Source organism: Pinus tabuliformis, chromosome J (genome assembly GCF_031772625.1).
Source record: "Pinus tabuliformis cultivar Carrire ecotype Pingquan chromosome J, CPIR1, whole genome shotgun sequence".
In the NCBI taxonomy this organism is placed as follows: Eukaryota; Viridiplantae; Streptophyta; class Pinopsida; order Pinales; family Pinaceae; genus Pinus; species Pinus tabuliformis.
In genome coordinates, this window is record NC_142295.1 from 112,850,369 (window position 1) to 112,866,451 (window position 16,083).

General features: G+C 39.0%; 1 pseudogene; it reads left to right on the top strand.

Annotated features, from left to right (window-relative positions):
- Positions 1-16,083, top strand: part of LOC149225796 (uncharacterized) — a 128,920-nt pseudogene that overhangs the window by 72,017 nt on the left and 40,820 nt on the right.

A 16,083-nucleotide genomic window follows, 5' to 3' on the forward strand; every position in this document is an offset into this window, starting at 1 on the left:
ATTTTGTTAATGAAATGTATCTCATATTGATTAAAACTACAATCTTTTATTTTTGTGTGCTTAACATAGTATCAAAGCCATTGTGTGTGACCTTCCCTAACCACTAGTTTTGTAGTCCTTTATTTGTTAGGAGCTACAAAAGCCTACTAAGCCTCTCCATTTTTGTTTTTTTGAGTTAGTGACCTCTCTAAGCTAGATATCCATTGAAATCAATTCTCAAGTTCTTAGTTCTTAGTAAACATTTTGTTTTGTGGCAGAACTATTTTTAGCATTTCTCTGCAATTGTGTAGACCTATCTCTTTGTTGGGAAACACTTATTGTTGGTGCATCCAAAATTATTTTTTCTTGACTCTCCACCAACTATCAATAAAGAAAACTAGAAAACGATCCTCTCTCTCAGTGAAATCGCAACAAACGGTTGTCTGCAAGTGCCCATCCATTCTTGCGTTGATTCCAATTTGAGTTTGATTTGATTGAGCTACTTCTTCGCTTGGTCTTTGGTATTTCTTGGTGATTTCATGTGTGTGAAAAAGAGTGGGATGTTTATTAATGGATGAATAAAACCCTATTCTATCCTAGAATGATGGTCTCGTTCTTTTGAAAATGTGTTAAATCTAGGAGTGAACTCACTAGAATTAACTATGTTGAGTTATGGAAAGGAGCTATAGAACACCCAATATTTCCCAACCAACATGAGAATGATTGTGTTCGAGTTTGGGCTATGAATTAAGTACATACATGTTTACGTAGAGCTTTACAACAATGTAGGTAATTTTTGGCATTTGAAGCACCCACAATCTCTTATTATCCTTGGACTAGAAGTAATCAATGACATAACTTTAAATCCATTGTTCCTTCCAAGTAGCTAAATTAAAATGAAGCTCTTCCTTTGACTCGCCTGGCTGCAGATGGAAATTACTTTCAGAATTTGAAATAATACAAAGATAGAAATGAGCTTTCAACCTTTTTTGTTGAATGGCCTTAAATAAAAGTTGTCCATAATCATATTATCTACAACCCTCTTTGGAAGCAACACTTATTGAAGCAACAACGACACACAGGGTTCAAGTCACCACGAGACTCTATGAAGGTGAATATTAAAGGAGGAACGTTTTCTAAATTTTCAACCTTTAGAGTGTCAGGGCATTATAATCATTGAATTTCATGGAAGAGGATGGTAAGTTGTGAAATTTTAGTCTTTGTAATACATGATCATCCACACTCCAAAACAATTTGAGTATATATTCTTAAACGCTGCAACCAATGAAAGGCATAGAGTCTACAATTGTTTTTAACAATAAAATCACAATAACTTATCCATCACTACTCAATAAGCATGCAATTACAACATATTGATATCTTGTCAAATGACAATGATGACTCGAGCATAGCAGAGTAAACGATAAAAGAAATGAATGTTGAGGATGTGCTTGGATTTTGATGATGAACACACAACATACGTATTTGAATGGTTGTAAAATGGAATGCTAGGATCGAAATTTCTCTCCATTCATTTCAGGGTACCCTTCATGAGTATTATTATTTTTACATGCTTATTCTCCATGTGTTAGATCTTGTGACAATACTCAATGAGAATTATGTAGCAAGCACAAAGTGATAAACCCTCGTTTAGTCGACTATTGTTTTAGAAGTTTCTCTTTGGTTTCTTCTTATTTAGAACCCTACCTAAAGCTTGAATGTTTTGGGGAATGACTTGGATTCATGAGTTATTAGAGTTACTAATGTATAAATTTGATAGAAATTGCAACTACTAAATATTTCAACCTGAAAACAAGAGACATAATTCTACTCTACTGATCTATGAAATGAAAATCACAATTTAGAAAAACAAGCATAGACATGCAGTAAGCAAAGCCACAAATACCCAATGATGTATAGGGGAACCCAACTAGGAAAAAACCCTCAAGCCTTTTTGCATTAATCAGTTGAATAGAGAAACTATTATAATTTCTAGCTCCAACTCTTAGATCAACTTGCAAAAGAATAATTGTTCTCTCTGCTACTTGAGAAACTATGGCCGACACTTAGCCAATAATTTTCTCACAAAACCTCCTATTTCCTTGCACAATTCGTGAGGAAATTAGCTCATATTTCCAAGGAATTTCCTCCAAATTGATTGTGAACTTCCCAAGGATTGATCATTGATTTCGTGCAACACTTATACACTCAAATCTAGTTTACAATTGATGTTATATTGCCTTGTCATCTCCACTTCAGCCGAGGAATTTTAATTCCTTGCATGCACTAGCTATTTTGGGTTGATTAATCAATTAATTGATGGATCTCTAAGTTAGATTGTTTTCTCGCTGCACAACTAACCTTCCACTAACTCTATCCATAGTTAAAGGTCATTTAACTTAATACAACTGAAAATGATTGAAATTGATTACTAAAATTTAGCAATCACACATGCATTACTGAAATCCAAGCCCTCTAAATTGAATTTATTGAGCTAACTAAGCGACAAGAGCCATGTCACACTAGTTAGTTGCCTCCAAGTTGTCCTATTGATGTGGAAATTCAATTTACTCAATTTGACTAAGGCTAAAGTCAAATTGAGCCTTGCTTGCTACATTTTTTCAACACTCCCTCTTAGCAAGAAAGGTATTTTCCAAAACCCCTATCCTACACCTGTGGAATTCAAATTTACCTCTTAACAATGCCTTTGTCAAGATCGAAGCATCTTTCTCCTCAATTGGAATATATTGCAGAAATGTAATTCTCCTCTACACATAGTCCCACAAATGATAATACCACATATCAATGTGCTTGGACCTTTCATGAAATATCAGATTCTTGGGGAGCTTAATGCAACTCTAATTATAACAGTATATCATTGTTAGATCCATCTCTTTATTGAATATCTCCACACATATTTTCCTCATCCAAATTGTTTTACATGTTTCTTTACTTGCAGCCATGTATTCATGCTCTATTAAGATGAGTGCCATAGACCTATTCTTCCTATTGAACCAAGAAATAACTATGGGCCCAACACTAAAGATAGCACCTAATGTACTTTACATGTCAAATGGACTCCATATCCAATCTACATCAGTGAATCCTTGCAGCTTCACTCCCTTTATCCATTTGTACCAAATCCATACTGGGTAGTGCCTCTAAGGTACAATAAAACAAGCTTTGTTGCCTTCCAATATAATTTGGTAGGCCTTGCCATAGCTTGGCTAAGCTGGTTGACTGCATAGCACATGTCAGGTCATTTTTTTCACAAGATACATCAATCAACCCACAAGTTGTAGGTTTTAACCCTGTACAGAAATTACCTGCATACAAATTCTTAAACAAAGAAAATAAACAATGCGAGAGCATAACCCATAAAACACATATGCACAGAGATTTTTCCCTGGATCCCAAAACCGGGACTACCAGCTTGATTTTTCATTATGTTCCTTTCAATGTTACAATACATATTTATACATGTCGAAGCATCCAATACCATGGACCGAAAACCATCGCGTCCAATACCATGGACCGAAAACCATCGCGTCCAAAAAACATGTGCGAAAATCATGCACAAAACCATAGGTGGGTCCGCCCAACCTAACATATGGTCCAAAACCAAAATTTTGCGGGGCGCTGCCCCGAACCCCATAAAGTGGGGTTACGGGTGCCCTTCAAAACCCCTATTAACTACGTGGAAAGAATATAACACAACCCAACAATCTCCCACTTGTTGTTTTCTTTCCACAGAGGGCCACAGGAGAGCTTAGTCATTTTTCAGCCCTGAGATTCCCATTGCTTCTCTACACCAAGAGAACTTCTCAGAGCTCACAGATTTTGTCAATGCATCTGCAGTATTCTTCAAAGTGTCCACCTTTACCAGCAACACCTTTCTGTCTTCTATCATATCCCTCACAAAGTGATATTGAACATCAATGTGCTTTGTCTTTGAATGATAAGCAGGGTTCTTTGCCAAGAAAATTGCACTTTGGTTGTCACAGTCTATTCTTATAGCTCCATGTACTAACCCCATACTTGAACACAATATCTGCAACCAAACTGCTTCGTTGCTTGCATGAGTGGCTACCATGTATTCTGCCTCTGTAGTTGATAGTGCCACTACAGATTGTTTCTTACTCATCCAACTGACTGCACCTCCAAATAGGTTAAACACATACCCACTTGTAGATCTTCTCTGATCCAGATCTCCAGCCCAGTCTGCATCAACAAAGCCATGAATATCCAACACTTTGTCCAATCCTGGTCTTCCTTGGTAGCACAAACCATAATCACTAGTGCCACGCAAATACCTGAAAGCCCGCTTCACTGCTATCCAGTGCTCCTTCCCAGGTTTTGACATAAACCTGCTCAATACTCCCACTGCATGTGCAATGTCTGGTCTAGTACAGACCATTGCATACATCAAGCTACCCACTGCACTTTCATATGGAACACGGGACATGTCCTCTTCCTCTTCTTGTGTCATGGGACACTGTTCAGCAAATAACCTCACACCTACAGGAATAGGAACCTTCACCGGTTTACTATCCTACATATTAAAACTCTGGAGTATTGTCTCGACATACTTCCTCTGGTTTAACCAGAGCTTCCTCTTTGACCGATCTCTTTTAATTTCCATGCCCAAAATATAGTTTGCAGCACCAAGATCTTTCATGTCGAATTTGGAGGACAATTGGGTCTTCAAATCCTGGATAATTTATTTGTCATTTCCAACCAGCAACATATCATCCACATACAAGACCAAATAAATAATACAGTCACCAATTAATTTAAAATACACACAATGATCTGCTTTGCTTCTGGTGAAGCCAAGTCCCCGTATAAATGTATCAAATTTCTGATACCACATCCTTGGTGACTATTTTAACCCATACAGAGACTTCTTTAACTTGCATACCAATTATTTCTTACCCTTCACCACAAAGCCTTCAGGTTGCTTCATGTAGATTTCCTCTTCCAAATCCCCGTGAAGAAATGTTGTCTTCACATCCATCTGTTCTACCTCAAAATCAAAAGCAGCAACAACAGATAAAAGTAATCTAATAGAAGTTACCTTGGCAACAGGAGAAAAAATATCACCAAAATCAATTCCCAGCACCTGGGAATAAGCTTTTGCTACCAACCGAGCTTTGTATTTCTCCACCTTTCCTTCTGCATTTGTCTTCTTCTTGAACACCCATTTGCTACCAATGGGTTTCCTTCCAGCCAGCAACTCCACCAGATCCCAAGCCTCATTTTTGTGCAAAGATGCCATTTCATCGACCATGGCCTCTTTCCAGAGTTTTCCATCCTCTGAATCCACTGCTTCCTTCATAGTTTTGGGATCATTATCAGTAACAGACAAAGCAAAATTTGAACTGAAAGTAGATGGACTATACCTTTCTGGCTGCCTTCTTTCTCAAACTGATCTTCTCACATCCGAAGTTTGTGGCTCTTCATCTTCTGATTCCTCCTCTGCTGCAGAGTCTGATTCTTCCTCCTTTGGCTCAAACTCTATCTTCTCAGGTTCCTTTGGTTGGACTTCATGTTGAATAACATCTTTTACCTCTCTGAACAACACATCTCGGCTATACACAACCTTCCATGTGATTCTGTTCCAAAGCTTAGAACCCTTTAAACCATCCTTATACCCAATAAAGATGCACTTTTCAGATTTACTATCCAACTTGGTTCGTTTCTCCTTTGGAACATGTACATATGCATCACATCCAAATACCCTTAGATGTGAAAGAGAGGGTTTCTTACCAGTCCATACTTCTTGTCGAGTCTTATCCTCCAACACTGATGAAGGTGATCTGTTGATCAGGTAACATGCAGTATCCACCACCTCTGCCCAGAATTCCTGTCCTAACCCGGCACCACTGAGCATGCTTCTTGCCCTTTCCATCAACGTCTTGTTCATTCTTTCTGCGACTCCATTTTGCTGTGGTGTATATGGAGTAGTCTTCTGCCATGCTACACCACATTTCTTACAAAATTCTTCAAATTCCTTGCTGCAAAATTCTCCACCATTATCTGTCCTCAGCACCTTTATCTTCTTCTCTGTCTGATTTTCCACCAGAGCCTTAAATTCTTTAAACCTGTCAAAGACTTCAGATTTCTTCTTAAGAAAATATATCCATGTATTCCTTGAGAAGTCATCTATGAATGATACATAGTACACAGACTTACCCAGTGATGGAACCTTCACAGGTCCAAACACATCATTGTGCACAAGCTCTAATATCTGTTTCGTCCTCTTACCACCAGAGGGGAAATTCACCCAATTCTTCTTCCCATATACACAATTTTCACAGAAATCAAAATCCAGAGAGCTATTATTCATACCTTCTACCATACCTTTACCATGAAGTATTTGAAAGCCCTTCTCTCCAATATGTCCAAGCCTTTGATGCCACAACATGGTCTTCTCTCCAGAGACCACTAGATTCTCTACTCCATTTTCAGGAACCATAGAACTATTGCACCCATCAACAACAGTGCTACCTTGCAGCTTGTACAAAGTTCCAATCCAAACTCCCCGCATTAATATCAGTGCTCCTCGAACCATCTTGCAACTATCTTTCTCGAACATCGTCTTTACACCTGCATCATCCAACTTGCTTACAGAAATCAGATTTCTGGCCAATGCAGGAATATGTAGAACACCCAGAAGTGTTCTAACCCTTCCACCTTGCAACTTCAACTTTACTTTTCCCCGACCAATGATTCTAGCCTTCCTATCATCTCCTAAGAAGACATCACCACCATCATATTTCTCATACTCGTAGAACCACTCTCTATGGGGAGTGAAGTGAAAGGATGCACCTGAGTCAATCAACCATGCCTCATGATCTACATGTGATGCAGGAGCATCGGAAGTGGCCAGCAATGTGGGAAATTGTCCACATGTTGTGGCCTGACAAGGTGGAATTCATTGCTGTGTATTAAAATTCAGTTTGTTAAAGAAGTCGACTTCACAAATAATTAGCTATTACTGTAATAGGCGTGTCTATCTTGTTGTTAAGATTGTTATAACAGGTGTATGCGAGCACAAATAGATAGGAGTTTATTGTTAGAATTTTTATAATTAGAAGATTATGTATCGGGTAGTTAGAGAGGAGGATAAGACAATCGTAATAAAATAAAATAAAAAACGAAGAGATTTTTCTTCGTGAGAGGGATGTGAGAGTGTGACAGCGTGTATAGGAATTGTTAGTTCTAGAATAATAAAAAAAACAATCCGAAGTTCTGTTTTATCTGTTTGCGGGATTATATTTCCAAAATCGAATGACAAATGATGGAGGTTGCGTACTGATGTCTGCATAATGAATTTAAGTGATTTCAATCTGTGTTTGTATTAAAAGTCGCATAAAATCTGTGGTTCTTTTGGCAAACAGAGCGTTGTCGCCCTTTGTGAGTTGGGAAGTCCTTAATACAGAGAACGTGGAGTAAATTCTTATCGAATCACAGATGTGGAATTGAAAGTCACCGTTTGAACTAAGTCGGATCAGGGAAATCCGCATTGGCGTTATGGAATCAGCGATAAACAATTAACAATCAATTCTGGTGACTGTCGATCCACCACATCGGAGCGGATCTATGATCTATTAATGCGGCATTCAATTGTTGAGACAAACTGTGGTGACTGCCGATCCATCACATCGGAGCAGATCTGCGATCCGGTATTGCGGCATTCAATTGTTGAGATTAATGGTGGTGATTGTCGATCACGGTAAGTGTAGTTGTGTTGTATCGGAACACCTATCAATCGACATATGCATGTGTTAATTGGAGATTGCCATTGTATTGCATTAATCTTAAATCCGATTGCAAATGGTTGGTATCATTTTTTTAATCACGGCCAAATGCAAGTAGATACGCCGAAAATATGGTGGTTCCTGTTAAGCGAAAAATGGTGTTTTGTACCTGTTAGAAGGGCGATCCAAACTGGAATATGAGTGAAGGTTAGGCAGGTCAGAATTCGGTAAAACACATTCTAAGCAATGGGAATGAAAACGCAGATCTCCTGCGTTAGGCGGAATTGCCACCAGTTGAACTTATATTCCATCTCCCGTCAAACTGCTAGCCAATGGTTATATGGTGTAAAAGAGTTTTAACGCAGATATAAAAGACTGTTAGTATGTATATTGTGTGCCCTGCATGAATGTATAAAAGAGATTCAGATCCTGTGTAAATGCGTAGAGTAGGATTTATATTTCCACATCCCAGTGTTTTAGAAGTATACCAGGAATTTTGGTTTGCATCTACTAAATGATATTGTTCATAATACTATAGGAGTGCGCCAGCGTTTTAAGATTCATCATTTTTGGTATCAGAGCCAGTCACAGGTGTTGCAGCAAAGATGCCACCAAGGCGAGGAATTTGTCAAGGAAGACCAGAACCAAATGCAGTCCTGATAGAAGAAGTGCGGAGACTGCGTGAACGAATGGAGACAATGGAAACAGCTTAGAGAAGAGCACCTGATGAGAGAACTGAGAGTTCTTCAGAAGAATCTGATGAAGAGGTAGAAGCAGGAGAAGAAAATGAAACTGCCAAAGTCCTCAAGATGCTGGCAAAAGTTGGCAGCAAACCCAAGATAGAAATTCCTATGTATGAAGGGAGTTTAAATGCCGAGGAGCTCATGGATTGGATCAGATCCATAGATCAGTATTTCGATTATGAAGAGGTTGAGGAGAATAAGAGGGTGAAGTTTGCAGTCACTAGACTGAAGGGCCATGTAGCCATCTGGTGGGATGAGTTACAGACATCAAGAACGAGAAAGGGGAAATCTAAGATCAAGCAGTGGGATAAGATGGTAAGCAAACTAAAAGCCAAGTTTTTTCCTAAAGACTATCATTTGAATCTTTTTAAGCAGATGCAAAATTTGAAGCAGAAAGGAATGTCTGTTAAAGAATATACTGAAGAATTTTACAGGTTAAGCATCAGAACAGGGCATGTAGAAGATGATTTGGAGAAAGTAGCCCGATATGTTAATGGGCTAAGGTATGAGATCCAAGACGAGATTAGCCTGTTAAGTTTGAAAACTGTTGAAGACGCCTATCAAGCAAGTTTGAAAGCAGAGGATAAAATATTGCGGAAACAGAGTCAAAGAAACAGAGAAAAGAACTCAGCAAGAGGTAGAGGATCAGCCAGATCTAGAGGAACACAGCATCAGTTTGAAGCAGGAAGTTCAAGCAGCAGATCACCACAGATGGGTGAATCTAGTAGAGGGAGATTCGCGCCCAGAGGAAGAGGGCGAGGAAGAGATGTTAGGTGTTATACCTGTGGAGAATGGGGACATATGTCGCGGGACTGTCCTCATAACAAATCAGCAAGCCAGAGGGGTGCAAATGTGGCTGAGGCAAAGCCGGAACCACCTCAACTTGTAGAGAAGGAAGAACCACCAGAGGAAGGTGAATCATTGCTGCTCAGAAGAACTTTGCTGAGATCAGAAAAAGAGATTGGAGAACCTGCGCAAAGGAAGAACTTGTTCAGGACTACATGCAAATCAAAGGGTAAGTGCTGTAAGGTTATAATTGATAGCGGGAGTACTGACAATCTTGTGTCTACAGAGATGGTGGAAAAGCTTGGGTTAACAAAGAAAGCGCATCCTGCACCTTACAAAGTATCTTGGCTTCAAAAGGGTCATCAAGTCATTGTGACAGAGCAGTGTAATGTGGAAATGCAGATTGGCACATACAGAGATGTGATTTTATGTGACATAATGCCCATGGATGTATGTCACGTGTTATTGGGGAGACCTTGGCAATTTGACAGAAAGGCGATTCATGACGGAAGAAGAAATACATACACCATAGAAAAGGATGGAGTTAAACATACGTTGTTGCCAGTGAAGAATGATGCTGATAAAGAGCTGCCTGAAAATAGTATTATGTTGATGAGTGGTAAGGAACTGCTACAGGAGGTTGATAAAAGCGAAGAGGTGCATTTCGCTATCATGGGAAGGCCAAAGGTAATTTTACTCTCCACAAATTTAAATGATTTTCCTGAAGAAATTCAATTTATGTTAAATAGTTACCTGGATATCATTGTGGACGAATTGCCAAATGAATTACCACCGATTAGAAGTATAAGTCACCATATCGACTTAATACCAAGAGCAAGTCTACCTAATAAAGCTGCATATAGATTAACTCCTCAGGAAAATGCAGAAGTTGCAAGACAGGTTCAAGAACTGATGGACAAGGGGCTGATTCGAGAAAGTCTGAGCCCGTGTGTTGTGCCAACGGTGCTTAGTCCGAAAAAGGGAGGAGAATGGCGCATGTGCACCGATTCCAGAGCTATCAACAAGATAACAGTCAGGTATAGATTTCCTTTGCCTAGGATGGATGATTTAATGGATTGTTTAAGTGGATCCAGGTACTTTACTAAGATAGATCTGAAGAGCGGGTATCATCAGATTAGAATTCGGGAAGGTGATGAGTGGAAAACAGCTTTCAAAACCAACAGTGGATTGTATGAGTGGTTAGTGATGCCTTTTGGGCTCACTAATGCGCCGAGCACATTCATGAGACTAATGAATGAGGTTCTGAAAGAATATACAGGTAAATTTTTTGTTGTTTACCTTGATGATATTCTAGTTTTCAGCAAAAGTAAAGAGGAGCATTTGGAACACTTGAAGTTGGTTTTGAAAACTCTGCAGAAAGAGAAACTACTAATCAATCTGAAGAAATGTAGTTTCATGAAAGAGGAGTTGGTATATTTGGGATTTGTGATTTCCAGAGACGGTTTGAAAATGGATCCAAAAAGGGTACAAGCAATCAAAAACTAGCCTACTCCCAGGAGTGTCTTTGAGGTAAGAAGTTTCCATGGACTTGCTAGTTTCTACCAAAAATTTATAAAGGGATTTAGTCAAGTTTGTGCACCAATCCTTGAGACAATCAATGAGGTCAATCAGCCATTTCGATGGACAGAAGTAGCTGATAGGAATTTTAATTTGTTAAAAAGAAAGATAACAGAAAAGCCTATTCTAGCCTTACCAAATTTCGAGAAAGTTTTTCAAGTGGAAACCAATGCAAGTGGAGAAGCAGTTGGTGCGGTGCTAAGCCAAGAGCAAAGGCCGATAGCATATTTCAGCGAGAAGTTAAATGATGCAAAGAAAAAATATTCTTCTTATGATAAATAATTTTACGCTATTGTGCAGGCATTAAAAAAGTGGAGGCATTACTTGCTACCGAAGGAGTTCATCTTATATTCAGACAACCATGCTTTGCAGTTTATTAATAATCAGCCAAAGCTAAATCAGAAGCACGCCAAGTGGGTGGAATTTCTGCAAAGTTTCACTTTTTTAATAAAGCATAAAAGTGGTAAGTCTAACAAAGTGGCGGATGCATTGAGCAGAGTAAGTTTTCTTTTGCAAGAATTTAAAGTGGGTGTTGTAGGTTTTGATGAAATGATAGAAATGTACAAGGATGATGAGGATTTTAAAGACATCTACACAATAGTGCAGAATCCGGTGAGCAATAACGGAAGTCAATGGATGGATTACCTTGTTCAAGGAGGTCTGTTATTTAAAAGCAACAAATTATGCATTCCTAAATGTTCCATGAGAGAGAAAATCATTAAAGAGAAGCATAGTGGAGGATTGTCTGGTCATTTTGGACAAGACAAAACTTTCGCTCAGGTGAATGCTTTTTATTATTGGCCTAAAATGCAAACTGATGTTAAAAAGTTTGTTGAGAAATGCAGGGTATGTCAGTATGCCAAAGGAAGGAGTCAAAATACCGGACTATATCAGTCATTGCCCATACCAGATCGACCATGGGATGCAGTGAGTATGGACTTTGTTTTGGGTTTACCAAAAACTCAGAGAGGAAACGATTCTATTTATGTGGTTGTAGACAGATTTTCTAAAATGGCCCATTTTATTGCTTGTAAGAAGACTAATGACGCCACACACATAGCAAATTTATTCTTTTCAAAGATTGTAATATTGCATGGTTTGCCTGTAAGTATTGTATCAGATTGAGACACTAAATTTATAGGGCATTTCTGGAGGACACTTTGGAAGAAACTGGGAACTAAACTCAGTTTTAGTTCATCTTACCATCCTCAAACGGATGGTCAAACTAAAGTTGTAAACAGAAGTTTTGGGAATATATTAAGAAGTTTGGTACATCAGAATCCCAAACAGTGGGATTTGGCATTAGCTCAAGCTGAATTTGCTTACAATGACACACCAAACCGAAGCACTGGAATGAGTCCATTTCAGATTGTCTTTGGAATGCATCCGAGAGGAGTATATGAGCTAAGAGACTTGGGGAAACAAGAAGCTAGAAGTGCAAGTGCTGAAGATTTTGTTGAACAAATGCAGAAACTACAGGAAGAGGTTAAAGGTAAACTACAGGAAAGCAGCAAGAAATACAAGCAGAGAGCAGATTTGAGAAGGAGAGAAAAAGAGTTTCAGGTAGGAGATTTGGTCATGGCATATTTGAGGAAAGAGAGATTTCCTACAAAAACTTACAATAAGCTGAAACTGAAGAAGATAGGACCCTGTAAAATCAAAAGGAAATTTTCAGCCAATGCATATGAGATTGAGTTGCCGGAAGGGATCGGAATATCTCCCATTTTTAATATTGCAGACTTGTATCCATTTAGAGAGGCAGAAACAGAATTGCAGACTGAAGCTACAGATGATGAAGTTCAAGCTGTGGATTGGGAAGAACAGGTACCAAAAACATTCAAGAAAGAAGTTGAAGCTATTTTAGATCAAAGGATATCCAAGAAAACTCGAGGACAGACATATTTTCAATATCTTGTCAAGTGGAAAGAGCAGCCAATGGAAGATTCCAGTTGGTTGACAGCAACTGAATTGCAGAAATACAGCATAAATCCTGAAAGTTTAAAGAACCAATTTTTTCTTCTCCGGGAGTCTGATGCAGGAGCATCGGAAGTGGCCAGCAATGTGGGAAATTGTCCACATGTTGTGGCCTGACAAGGTGGAATTCATTGTTGTGTATTAAAATTCAGTTTGTTAAAGAAGTCGACTTCACAAATAATTAGTTATTACTGTAATAGGCGTGTCTATCTTGTTGTTAAGATTGTTATAACAGGTGTATGCGAGCACAAATAGATAGGAGTTTATTGTTAGAATTTTTATAATTAGAAGATTATGTATTGGGTAGTTAGAGAGGAGGATAAGACAATCGTAATAAAAAAAATAAAAAAAACGAAGAGATTTTTCTTCGTGAGAGGGGTGTGAGAGTGTGACAGCGTGTATATGAATTGTTAGTTCTGGAATAATAAAAAAAACAATCTGAAGTTCTGTTTTATCTGTTTTTGTGATTATATTTCCAAAATCAAATGACAAATGATGGAGGTTGCGTACTAATGTCTGCGTAATGAATTTAAGTGACTTCAATCTGTGTTTGTATTAAAAATTGCATAAAATCTGTGGTTCTTTGGCAAACAGAGCACTGTCGCCCTTTCTGAGTTGGGAAGTCCTTAATACAGAGAACGTGGAGTAAATTCTTATCGAATCACAGATGTGGAATTGAAAGTCACTGTTTGAACTGAGTCGGATCAGGGAAATCTGCATTGGCGTTATGAAATCAGCGATAAACAATTGACAATCAATTCTGGTGACTGCCGATCCACCGCATCGGAGCGGATCTGTGATCTATTAATGCGGCATTCAATTGTTGAGACAAACTGTGGTGACTGCCGATCCATCACATCGGAGCGGATCTGCGATCCGGTATTGCGGCATTCAATTGTTGAGATTAATGGTGGTGACTGTCGATCACGGTAAGTGTAGTTGTGTTGTATCGGAACACCTGTCAATCAACATATGCATGTGTTAATTGGCGATTGCCATTGTATTGCATTAATCTTAAATCCGATTGCAAATGGTTGGCATCATTTTTTTAATCACGGCCAAATGCAAGTAGATACGCCGAAAATATGGTGGTTCCTGTTAAGCGAAAAACGGTGGTTTGTACTTGTTAGAAGGGCGATCCAAACTAGCATATGAGTGAAGGTTAGGCAGGTCAGAATTTGATAAAACACATTCTAAGCAATGGGAATGAAAACGCAGATCTCCTGCGTTAGGCGGAATCGCCACCGGTTGAACTTATATTCCATCTCCCGTCAAACTGCTAGCCAATGGTTATATGGTGTAAAAGAGTTTTAACGCAGATATAAAAGACTGTTAGTATGTATATTGTGCACCCTGCATGAATGTATAAAAGAGATTCAGATCCTGTGTAAATGCGTAGAGTAGGATTTATATTTCCACATACCAGTGTTTTAGAAGTATACCAAGAATTTTGGTTTGTATCTACTAAATGATATTTTTCATAATACTATAGGAGTGCGCCAGTGTTTTCAGATTCATCAACATGTGTACTTGAAGAAGCCAAGTACACATCCCCACCTTCATCTGAGGTGGTTTTCGCCTCTGCAGAAGGAGCATCATCAAATCCCTTTCCTTTATCAGGAGCTTTAGATTTACAATCCCTTCTGAAGTGCCCTTCCTTTCCTCATTTCCAGCACACCACCTTTGTAGGTTTTCCTGGAGATTTAGATCTCCCTCTAGATTTAGATCTCCCACTCAATGACTTATTTTTGTTTCTGTTCTGGGACCGTCCTCGTACAGACAAGGCATCACCATTCTGGTTGTCCATATTTTTCCGTCTCATCTCCTCCGTCAGCAAGGCTGAGATTATTTCATCAAACTGCAAAGCAGTTGCATTGCTACCTATTGCAATAACCAGACTATCCCATGAATCTGGTAGAGAACACAACAGACTGATGCACTCATCTTCATCTGAAATTTTAATATCAACAGATAATAACTGACTTACCACAGTATTAAATGCATTCAGATGCTCTGTCATGGAGTCTCCATCTTTCATCCTCAGGTTATACAGCTTTTTCTGCAGGAACAGTTTATTCACCAGAGACTTAGATTGGTACAAAGTCCCTAACTTGACCCACAAAGCCTTTGCCATAGCTTCCCCTGATACATTCAGCAATACTGAATCCAAGACACACAATCGTATTGTGCTCTTTTCCTTCCGATCCAACTTCTTCCATTCTTCATCGGTCACTCCCGATGGTTTAGTACCTGGATCTACCGCGATCCACTGATCTTTATCCACCAACAGATCCTCCATCTTGAGTTTCCACAACTCAAAATTCTGACCATTGAACTTCTCAATCTCTATCTTTCCACTGCTCGCCATCTTCTTTCACCACAAGAATCGATCTCGCAGATCTCCCACTGAACAGGGTCTACCACAGGCCCGAGCGAAACCCCTTAGCAACAAAGGTGTCCCCTTGAAGCCAAAACAGCTCCGATACCAAATGTAGGTTTTAACCCTATACAGAAATTACCTGCATACGAATTCTTAAACAAAGAAAATAAACAATGCGAGAGAATAACCCATAAAACACATATGCACAGAGATTTTTCCCTGGATCCCAAAACCGGGACTACCAGCTTGATTTTTCATTATGTTCCTTTCAATGTTACAATACATATTTATACATGCCGAAGCATCCAATACCATGGATCAAAAACCATCGCGTCCAATACCATGGACCGAAAACCATCGCGTCCAAAAAACATGTGCGAAAATCATGCACAAAACCATAGGTGGGTCCGCCCAACCTAACATATGGTCCAAAACCAAAATTTTGTGGGGCGCTGCCCCGGACCCCATAAAGTGGGGTTACGGGTGCCCTTCAAACCCCCTATTAACTACATGGAAAGAATATAACACAACCCAACACAAGTTTCCTGTAAATGGTAGCATCAACTTCCTCACCTAAATAAGCATACTCCTTCCTCCATTTTGTAGCTAGATGTGTGTCCATGGGCTTACAACTCTCCATGTAAAATATTTGAAGTATCTTGGTAGCATACCTGTCTTGAGACAAGCAATCACCATCACCCTACCATACTTCCATCCCAATGAATTAATTCATGAGGCCTATGTCTTTCATCTCAAACTCCCTTGTAGTATCTTGTTTTCTAGAGCAGATCAATTTCTCATCACCTCTCAATATCAAATCATCAACATACAAAAAAATAATAAGGAACTTACCATATACCACAATGTGATAGAGTTTGGC